The sequence below is a fragment of the Eulemur rufifrons genome, chromosome 17 (genome assembly GCF_041146395.1).
Source record: "Eulemur rufifrons isolate Redbay chromosome 17, OSU_ERuf_1, whole genome shotgun sequence".
Classification (NCBI taxonomy): Eukaryota; Metazoa; Chordata; class Mammalia; order Primates; family Lemuridae; genus Eulemur; species Eulemur rufifrons.
The window spans coordinates 53,223,800-53,233,307 of NC_090999.1; the positions used below are offsets into that span (position 1 = coordinate 53,223,800).

The following is a 9,508-nucleotide window of genomic DNA, read 5'->3' on the forward strand; positions in this document are numbered from 1 at the left end:
TTTCTATTGCTGCTTGTTACGACAAACATCGCCACAAGTTTAGTTGCTTAAAACAATACAAATTTATTCTCTCACGGTTCTGGACATTAGAAGTCCAAAGTGGGTTTTATGTGGCTAAAATGAAAGTGTCCACAGGTCTGCATTACTTCTGGAGGCTCTAGGGGAGAATCTGTTTCCTCACCTTTCTAGCTTTTAGAGGCTGCCTGCATTCCTGGGCTGGTGGCCCCTTCCTCCATCTTCAAATATCCCCTCCTCCCCCAGTCACTTAACTCTGTTTCTGTTGTCACGTGTTTTTCTCCCTCTGACTCTCCTGCCTCACTTTTTTTTTTTTTTTTTTTTGAGATGGGGTATTGCTCTGTCCCCCCCAGCTAAAGTGCAGTGGCATCATGATAGCTCACTGTAACCTACAACTCCTGGGCTCAAACGATCCTCCTGCCTCAGCCTCCCAAGTAGCTGGGACTATAGGTGTGTGCCACCACAGCTGGCTAATTTTTCTATTTTTTGTGGAGACAGGTTCTCACTCTTGCTCAGGGTAGTCTGGAACTTCTGGCCTCAAGCAATCCTCCTGCCTTGGCCTCCCAAAGTGCCAAAGTGCTAGGATTACAGGCATGAGCCACTGCACCTGGCCTTGCCTCAGTTTTATTAGGAGCTTTGTAATTACACTGGACCCACTTGGATAATCTAGGACAATCTTCCATCTCAAGATCTGTCCTTTAATCACATCTGCAAAATTCCTTTTGCCATGTAGAATAATATATTCATAGGTTCCAGGGATTAGGATGTGAACCTATTTGGCAGTCCATTATTTAGCCCACCACACCTATCAGCAGGGTATTGGACATGTTGCATGTCCACAGAAAGGACAATGGAACCTCAAGATACAATTTACCTAGAGCATTTTCCCTGTTGACCTGGGTGCTGTGCCAGGACTGCTGGGCAGGAGAGGGAGGCCGATGAAAGAACACCACTTCTGGCCACCACATGTCTGGGGCAAGGGGCTTTCGTATAGAGAACGAGAATCTGGATTGATTTGTGCCGGGGGCACCTGTGCTGAGTTAAACATCAGGGAAGGCAGAGCCTCCTCCACGGAGGGTGGTAACAGCAAGAAAATAGTGGTGGACACGTCACTCCACATTTCGCACTGTGAACAAGGCCCTGTGGTCAGTGGACAGTGCCCCCAACCTGTGCCACAACCCTTTCCATCCTCCAGCACTCAGGACGAATCTGTCCAGGGTTGCTGGTGTAATCGTGGAGACTGGCTTCCCACAGTGGAATAGGTCAGGTGGGGGCAGCATGACACTACAAAGTCTGTGTCCCCCTAATCTGGGCAGGGGTGTCCTTGCCATCATTAAAGGAAGATGACTTTAACCTTCAAAGTTTGAGAATGAGAATATCTAGATTATACTCACTTCTGGTCTCATTTTAGTCCAGCAGCCACACCCTTGAAGGAGACAGGACAGATATTTTTATCCCCATTTTACCAATGAGACCACCAGGGCTCCAAGAGGCGCTTTGTCTCCCTTAAGGAGGCTCAGGAGTGGAACCAGGGGAGAAAGGAGCCTCACAGCTCTTCCCGCTGTCCTGTGTGCTGTCCCACCTCCCTGGTGTGTAGATTCACTGACCCAAGGTGTTCGGGCCAAACTGGCTATATCCTAAGTCATCGGTGATAAAGTGAGCTTATCTGGAATGTGGGACTCCCTGTCCTCATAGATTTATGCCATTAAAAATATGTTTTAGGAAGAAGTAAAAGTAGATGCATGTGCTTGATAAACATCTTCATCAGAACCCCCTCCATCTATTTTCTGTCTTCTAGAAATATGCTGAAATTTCTGTCTACTGATGAAATCACCCCAGTTCTCTTCACAATTGCGGTTTATACTACAGTTCATGTACTCGCAATTTAATTCAGATCTCAAGACAGAGAGATGTGTGGTTAGTCTGCCATCATGAATCCCATGGTTATCACCATCATAGGCCACATCATCAATATTTTATTAAAGGAGATAGAGTCCTAAGCTTACAGGGAAGACATCTTAAAACCACCCACTGACAATCCAGAAACCCTAAAATACTCTGAAATTGGTAGCATTAGTTACCTTAGAATTGGGAGTGAAAAGGAAATTAAAACAAGAACTGGTTAAAACTCTGTTTTACCCACAGTGCACGTAACACTTAAGGGTAGAAAGCTGAAAGCTTTCCCCCTAAGATTAGGAACAAGATAAATGCACCAAACAAATAAACAAACAGAAATAGCAAATTTTGAAGGAAACAGACAATGCAGGGAGAGGAAAACACCAAAAGCCATCATTAATATAATAGATGCAATATTTTAACCATAAAATAAGAACAGAATATTATAAAAAACAAATCAGGAAACAAGAAAAGCCTTTTGAAATTTCAAAATTAAAAGCAGATATGAAAAACCTGAAGTAGATAACCTCAAAAGAAGGATTAGAAGGCCGGGCACAGTGGCTCACGCCTGTAATGCTAGCACTCTGGGAGGCTGAGGTGGGAGGATTGCTTGAGTTCAGGAGTTCGAGACCAGCCTAAGCAAGAGTGAGATCCAGTCTCTACTAAAACTAGAAAGAAATTATATGGACAGCTAAAAATATATATAGAAAAATTAGCCGGGCATGGTGGCACATGCCTGTAGTCCCAGCTACTCGGGAGGCTGAGGCAGGAAGATTGCCTGAGCCCAGGAGTTTGAGGTTGCTGTGAGCTAGGCTGACGCCACGGCACTCTAGCCCCAGCAAAAGAGTGAGACTCTGTCAAAATAAAAAAAAAAAAAAAAAAGAGGGATTAGATGATGATAAAAATAATCTCTGAGAAAGTACAGCCCTCTCCCCAGAAGAGGGAGAAAACAATAAGAGAAAAATGGGAGCCACGGATTTAAAATGTCCAACATCTGACCATAAGTTCCAGAAGGAGAGGATAGGGGAGACATAGGAGGAAATCATCAACAGGTTTTAAGAAAATTTCCCAAAACTGAACATGAGTTCCTGTATGTAACTTACTAAGTGCCTAACATGATACATAAAAATAGACTCAGACTAAGGCAAGTCATAGTGGAATCTGAGACCACCATAGAAAAAGAGTAAATCATACATGTTTCCAAAGAGAGAGGGGGAAACGTCACAAATAAAAAATTATAATAGGAATAAGAATGGCTTTAGATTTTCTCTGAATAACTCTGGGAACTAGAAAACAGAGAAATAAAGCCTTCAGATTTCTGAAGGATAATTGTTTTCAGTTTAGAATTCTTTTTTTTTTTTGGGAGACAGAGTCTCACTCTGTTGCCCAGGCTAGAGTGAGTGCCATGGCGTCAGCCTAGCTCACAGCAACCTCAAACTCCTGAGCTCAAGCGATCCTCCTGTCTCAGCCTCCCGAGTAGCTGGGACTACAGGCATGCGCCACCATGCCCGGCTAATTTTTTCTATATATATTTTTAGCTGTCCATATAATTTCTTTCTATTTTTAGTAGAGATGGGGTCTCGCTCTTGCTCAGGCTGGTCTCGAACTCCTGAGCTCAAACGATCCGCCCACCTCGGCCTCCCAGAGTGCTAGGATTACAGGCGTGAGCCACCGCGCCCGGCCCAGTTTAGAATTCTATACCCAAAAAACTATCAAACAAGTGTTAGGATAGAAATAAAGACATTTTCAGATATGCAAGGACTCAAAAATTTACCATCCACATGCCTTTCTCTTTTCTCGGGAGACGTGCACCAACAAATACAGGAAGTATATTACTAAAAGAGGAAGACACGGGACCATAGAACTGAGTCCACCCAGGAGAATCACTGAACGAGGTCTCAGGGCCAACAGCAGAGCAGCATTCTCAGAAAGTAGTCAATCAGCATCAGAACAGGGGATGGAAAGGAGGATTCCAAAGATTCGATACTATCCTTAGGCGTGTGGAACAACTTAAGTAAGCAGTAAAGGCAGGGAAACTTAATGAGGGTGGAAGGGAAGACAAAAAAGTTCTGGCTGGAGAAAAAGCTGTTCAAGAAAGGAAAGCAGTTATATGCAGTGCCGTGAGCAACACATACATAGTCACAGTGGTACGAACTCTCGACTGCTAACTTTAAAGACAAAGCACTGAAGACTTCATCATGATTGCAGAAGAGAATAACCTTTTATTAACCTTAATGATATAAAAATAAAAGTACAGATGACAGAGCAGGAAGATAGGAGAAAGGAAGTGAGAGAAAAGGCAGGTCTCTGACATCCTCATCTTACAAAGTAGGGGTGGCGGTGAAAAGAGCTATCCACATCGTCACCAACACTTCTTTTCTTTCTTTTTTTTAATTATAGCCATCCTAATGGGTATGAATCTAATGATTTTTAAGCATAGTTTCGATAATTGAGATGCTGAGATGGCAGCGTCTTTCCAGAAAGCTGTTGCAAAGGGGCCCCTTTGGAGGATGTGCTGTCCTCTCTCCACCCCTACCTTGGGCGGCTTGTGGGATGGGGGATGACGCAAGTGAGCTAAACCTCACCTGTTTGTAACGGTATAAGCACATTATCAGGAACATAGAGTCATGACAAGAAGAACTGAAAATAGACATAATTAAAAGAGCTTAAACGGTCCCATCCGGGCAGTGGTGCTGGGGTGGGAGGGGCAGTGCAAGGGCTAGTGCTTTTCGTAGTGCCAGTATTTGATTTTTTAAAACCACATACATTTATTACTTTGATAAAAATTTAAATGCTAATTTAAAAATTAATAGCTAATACTCATATATATACACACACACACACACATATATATGTATATACAGTGGTCTTTCAGTATATACGTGGAGAATTGTTTCCAGGCCCCCAGGCCCCCGGTGTATACCAAAAGCTGCTCATACTCAAGTGCCCAAGTTGGCCCTCCGTATACCCAGTGTTGCATCCGGCCAACACTCTTTTTTTGATCAGACTTTAGTTGAAAAAAACCTGTGTATAAGTGAAGCCTGTGCAGTTCAAACACCTGTTGTTCAAGGATCAACATATATACGGAGAGAGAGAGTAAGAGTGGAAAATGTTAACATTTGAGGGAAATCTGGGCGAAAGTGTATGAGAATTCTTTTTACTATTCTTGTGAATTTTCTTTAAGTCTCAAATTATTTCAAAATAGAAAGTAAAACTAATGCTGTTCGATGCTTACCGGTGTGTCTGGCCAAGGTAAGCACTTCATACGCATTACCTCATTTAGTCCTCATAGTGCTGATTATCCACCTAACAGGTGAAGAAACTGAGGCCCAGAAAACTCAGGTGACACGCCCAAGGTCACACAACTGGTTAAGGTGCAGTTGGATTTGACCTCAAGTTGTCTGCTCAGTTGTCTGTCAGTCTCTAGAGCCAATGCTGTTACCCACTTTGTTCCCAAAAGTAGAGTGGGAAGAGAGAGAGGCTGGTTACAAAGGATCACATCCTCTCCTCCTCTGACTTCCAAGAAGGAGACACATCTGACTATCCACGTGCTACCTAACACACCCTCCCCTTCCACTAATGCCCTTCAGTCTATCCTGCCTCCTCCAAGCCGCTGAAGCATTGGAGAACGCACTCCAGGACGTCTGCTCTGCGCTTGGGTGAGGCCTCCTCACCCCTCTGGGCACCCCAGAAGCCCGTGTGTGCAGTGGGAGTGCCGGGGTTGGGGTGGCAAGAAGGAGGAGGCCTTGTGGGAAGGGGGTTCAGCTGTCGCACCTTCCACCTGATTTCAAGAGGACCATAAAATTTCTTAACCTGGGAAGTGGGGGAGGGAAAGTTTATACTTTGAGTAATTATATTAGAAAGCCTAGAATAGCAAGTTATCTATTGTCCTGACTATTCTAGAGTTGATGTTACCTTAGCACCTTAGCAGACTTGATTTTTATTCTGATTTCATGTGATATTGCATAAATATATAAAAGAAGTAGTTAGTCAAACGTGTGGCTTTTTATTCATCCTTGTGCAGGGGCCATGCTAATCTCCGTATTGTTCAAATTTTAGTATATGTGCTGCCAAAGCGAGCACCAAACATGTGTTTTTAATGTTAACTATGTTCTCTTATTATGAAAGTAATACATGATCATTATAGACTATTTGGAAAACTGAAAATAATAAAAGAGAAAAAATAGTATGTTTCCTTCCAATCTTGTCTCTGTCCAGATATATTTTTAACAACATTTTGATGATAATGAACATTTTTGTATCTTGCTTTTTTCACCTTTTAGATTTCAACCATGTTGTATTCTATTAAATACTTTTACTTTTTTTTCTTTTTCTTTTTTAATTTTAATTTTTAAAAATTTTAAAATTATTTTATATATTTTTATTTTATTATTTTATTATTTTTATTTTTTTGAGACAGAGTCTCACTCTTTTGCCTGTGCTAGAGTGCCGTGGCGTCAGCCTAGCTCACAGCAACCTCAAACTCCTGGGCTTAAGCGATCCTCCTGCCTCAGCCTCCCGAGTAGCTTGGACTACAGGCATGTGCCACCATGCCCGGCTAATTTTTTCTGTATATATTTTTAGTTGTCTGACTAATTTCTTTCTACTTTTTAGTAGAGATGGGGTCTCACTCTTGCTCAGGCTGGTCTCGAACTCCTGACCTCGAGCAATCCTCCCGCCTTGGCCTCCCAGCGTGCTAGGATTACAGGCGTGAGCCACCACGCCTGGCCAGTACTTTTAAAATATATTAATGACTATATAATATTCCATCCCAGGGATGGACAATAATAGTGATAATATATATCATGCCTATTACCCATTCCCAATTATTGGATATTTATTGCTTCTGGGTTTTAATATTATGAATAATTATTAGATTAACATCCTGAAACATAAATACTTATAATCGCTCATTACTTTCTGAATTAATGAAATATTTGTTGAGTTTGCTGTTGGCGCTCAGCGATGCACTGGGAGTACTGGAAACAGGCAGACAGCACCTGCCCATGGGGAAAATAAACTCACAGAGTCATTATTTCCTTCCTTCCTTCCTCCCTTTTTAAAAAAAATAAACATCTGAAATGTAGGAACACACATCCTGACTGGTTTAGTATGTGGGTTTTGTCACCCCAAAACAAAACTTGAGAAACCTATTCTTATTTAAAATATACATATTTTAACATTATAAATAAAACTGGGAAACTATAAAAAAAAAGAATGCCTCGGGGTCAGAATTCAGGAGGGCACTCCCAATTCTTCCTGTCTTCCACAATAGGTCCTCAGCATTTCGGCAGTATTTCCAGATTTGTTGTAGAGAATCGAATATATCACCAGGACATAGTGACTTTGGTTTTGGTGGCCCATAATACCAGGGCTGGAGGGGCCCTCACCAGTGGCCTCACTGGGGATGATTTTGTACCTAGTTAGAGGTGAGCAAGAGGTGTCATTATAAAAAGCAGAAGGGGCTGGGCATGGTGGCTCATGCCTGTAATCCTCACACTCTGGGAGGCCGAGGCAGGAGGATTGCTTGAGGTCAGGAGTTTGAGATCAGCCTGAGCAAGAGCCAGATCCCCCGTCTCCACTAAAAATAGGAAAAATTAGCCAGGCATGGCGGTGCGTGCCTGTAGCTCCAACTACTTGGGAGGCTGAGGCAGGAGGATCGCTTGAGCCTAGGAATTTGAGGCTGCTGTGAGCTGGGCTGATGCCATGGCACTCTAGCCCGGGCAACAAAGTGAGACTATCTCAAAAACAAAAAACAAAAAACATACACACAAGCAAAAAACCAAAAAAATATAAAAGTAAAAAGCAGAAGGCTCAGAGGCAGTTTTTGCAAATCTTACGGGGTGTGTCCCAGAGCAGCGGGGCCCACATGGTCGTTCCTGCTCTCGGTGGCGACAGCACCCCTCTCTCCCCCTTCAGCTGGCCGTGGCCCCTGATCTTTTCATCTTTCAAACACAGGAAAATATTTCGCTTCAGCTCTTGAGATGCAAATACATTTTTCAAGGCCTTTTTCATTTCAGAAAAGATTCAAACACAGTGAATATTATCTTTCTGGAGGGGGTGCTCTTTAGGACAGGAAAGGTTGCAGGGAAACGGTAAACACAGCTAGTCACACTGAGCAACAGAGAGCGTGTTTTACTGCTTACAGTCAGAATTTTCTTCCTCCTGGTTTCTTCCTCTTTGTTTCTTCACGTCTCCCCCTTTCTCCTCGCTGCTCTGATGTTTTGGATGAACCTTTCCCCAACATTTTCTAAACCTTAACAGCTCAGAGTGGGGTTGGGCTGCTGTTTCCAAGCTGCCAGCGGTTTTCTGATTCATCTTTGGGAGATAATTACTTCCCTGTTATGGCAAAGAAAAATATGCTTCTGATGTGTTAGAAAGATCAGAAGCGAGGGTTAACGCCTCCACGTGAGAGTCCACGCTGAAAATCCACGAGCCTTAAGCTGGGATGTGCTCAGTTTCCCAAAAACCCCAGCTGCCTCTGCACCTTGGTCCCCCCACGTCCTCTACTGATAGGAGGAAAGAGAAGCTTCGTCATAGCCTTTGGGAGGTTCCCAGACAGCAACAAAATATAAATTTATGATGTCCAACCCTTAGGCCACAATCATTGTGCCAGGCCATCTCCCCTGGGGCGGGAGCTGCATGGTACAAAGCCACCCACCAACCTGGAACACCTACTCTGGACTGTTATATGAGAAAGGAAAAAAAATGTCTATTTTGCTTGAGTTTTGCATTTTGCAACTCTTCATTCTAGCCTTTTACCTCAACCAATCCAATTAGTTTCATAATTTAAAAGTGTGTTTTAAAATTTTGCTTAAAAAATATGTATATGTGTATGTTTCCAAAAGGATATTTAGGGAACATAACAACATAGGCTACCTATAGAGAGGGGAACCGAACGCCTGATGGATAGTGGCCGGAAGGAGTCTTGTTTTGTTTTTACTCCATATCTAAGTGTTGAAATTTGAACCATATAAATGTAATATTTATTCAAGAAATGCAAGTAAAATAAATTAATTAATTTGAAGTTTTGATCCTGCACCACGGTGGTTTGTTCAGATTCATTACTGATCGGCACTCGGCCTGAACGTGAGTCTCTTATCTACTAATCTATGACCCCGGCAAGGAGAGGAGGGATGGATGAGGCCGGCCGAGAGGAGCAGCAGGGCGAATGCCCGAGTGGCAGGAGAGCTGCCTGCTCTGCCTGAGCACCCACCGGCACAGCTCACGGGGCGCCAGCAACCGGACTGCTCGTCTCCCCTCACACAGTGCGTGTGTCCGAGTGCGGGAGGTGATCCCCGAACGCAGATTAATTTCACTTCCGTTTCCTGAGCATCCTCTGTCCCAAGATGGTATCTTTTAATCTGAGGCGCTTAAAGAGAGTCATCCTGAATTTTTGGTTGGGTGAGCAACGTGGTATTTTGCAACCAACTGAATGAAAATTCAGTTTTCATTCTGGCAACATGATTTGATTTTTCCTGCCTCCTATATTTTATGCTGGGATGAGTGATTTACTATTTTCCTATTCATGATTTCTAACCAAAGCCAAAAGAAAAGAAGCAATACAATATTGAGTAATTTTCCCCTGAAGCACACA

At 43.1% G+C, this 9,508-nt stretch overlaps 1 non-coding gene across 1 annotated transcript; it reads right to left on the reverse strand.

The window, feature by feature from the left end:
- Nucleotides 1-5,887: 5,887 nt before the first annotated feature.
- LOC138398497 (U6 spliceosomal RNA) lies at nt 5,888-5,994 on the reverse strand. Its single transcript, XR_011235985.1, has one exon. It is a non-coding gene; the product is annotated as a U6 spliceosomal RNA (small nuclear RNA).
- Between the last annotated feature and the right edge of the window lie 3,514 nt (nt 5,995-9,508).